This window comes from Nicotiana sylvestris, chromosome 1 (assembly GCF_000393655.2).
Source record: "Nicotiana sylvestris chromosome 1, ASM39365v2, whole genome shotgun sequence".
Taxonomy (NCBI): domain Eukaryota; kingdom Viridiplantae; phylum Streptophyta; class Magnoliopsida; order Solanales; family Solanaceae; genus Nicotiana; species Nicotiana sylvestris.
In genome coordinates, this window is record NC_091057.1 from 15,766,567 (window position 1) to 15,768,285 (window position 1,719).

Genomic DNA, 1,719 nt, shown 5'->3' on the forward strand with positions numbered 1-1,719 from the left:
CATCGGTACCAGTTGTTCCACTCAGATAAGTTTCTTTTTCCTTTTCCCGTTGTAGCAGTCATCTGGTTTTGGATTCTTCCTATCCTTAACCCGCAAAGTCATTGTATTCCATTTTCTTTTGGGTTTATTTGTCTAAGATGTTTCAATGTCAGCCTTATTCAAATCAAGTGAAAAAGAATTTCAACACTCGTAATGGTTTGGTAATGTCATGGAAGATGCAAAGGTTCAGATAAAGGGGCCAGAGGAGTGAAACAACATCATGGGTACAGAACACTTGGTTCGTCAAGGTCATGGGGGTTTGAAAGTCAGTCAGGAAGTCAAAGCGGTTCAGGGCCAATTCGGAGAAGCTAGTCAGAACAAAACAATGCAGCGGAAAGATCTTCAGGAGAATTCCATCAGTTAACCACCATTTTAAACTGACAAAATTTTCTTTGATTGAAACAGGGACAGGAAATTTCGGTTGTTCCGGAGAAACTCTCCGTGGAGAAAGGCAGTAACCAAACAGGTTTGTTTTGATTTTCAGGACCCTCTTGGAAAATGGGATCTAGTTTAAAGTTCATAAATAGCATAATCTAACATAAATATATCCCAAAGGAATATAAGTTGGCTTAGAAGTTTGCATGTTCGAGATAGGATTCAATTAGGAATTTTCAGGACCCTCCTGAATAAAGGGGCTTAGCTTTAAAATTTCGATTAGATAACAACATTTAGCGTAAACTCTACTGTAGGGTAGTATAATTCAGACATGAAAGTTGTCACCCTTAAGATAATATTTGACCTTTGATTTTCAGGACCCTCCTGGATAATGTTGAGTAGTTTAAAGATTCTCTTAGATAGCAAGATTTAACAGAAGTCACACCTGTAGAAGATATAACTTAGATTTAAAATTGTCGTTTAGTTAAAAGTTGTCAGAACCCCCCTGCATAATGGGACCTAGCTTTCAAATTCTTAGTAATATTTGGTAATATGATTCAGTTTAATACTCACATATGTGCCCAGTTACCAAATTGGGGCAAAAAAATTTTCTTTGTTTTTGTCTATTTTGTTGAAGTCAGGAGCCCGCCTGGAGAGCAGGTAATACATTTCAAGTTGAATTCAGGAGCCCGCCTGGAGAGCAGGGAATACTTTCAAGCATAGCAGTTAGGAGCCCGCCTGAAGAACAAGGGAGTACAATTTAAAGTTTTAGTTTTTAAAATTCTTTGCTTTGTTTATTTTGAAGTCAGGAGCCCGCCTGGAGAGCAGGGAATAAATTTCAAGTTGAAGGTAGGAGCCCGCCTGGAAAGCAGGGAATACTTTCAAGTCAGCAATCAGGAACCCGCCTGGAGAACAAGGGAGTACAATTTATGTTTGAGCTTTCAAATCCTTTGTTTTGTCTATGTCGAAGTCAAAAGCCCGCCTGGAAAGCAGGGAATACTTTCAAGTCAGCAGTCAGGAGCCCTCCTAGAGAGCAGGGAATACATATCAAGTTCAGCAGCAGGGGAAAACATCTCAGTTTACAATTCAAGGTGGCAACAAACGGATGTCTCCGAAAGAATGGAGAACAACAAGGCAACAAGAAACACAGGATCAAGTTTGAAGATATAGATAGGACTTTTGTAATCCATAGATCATAGTCTAGTAGAGCTTCTTATTTTATTTTGACATGGTGTAATAAGGAGGTTCAATAAGCAGCAGCAGTAGCAGCAGCAATAGTGAAATCACAGCTTCATGGTAGTCCCA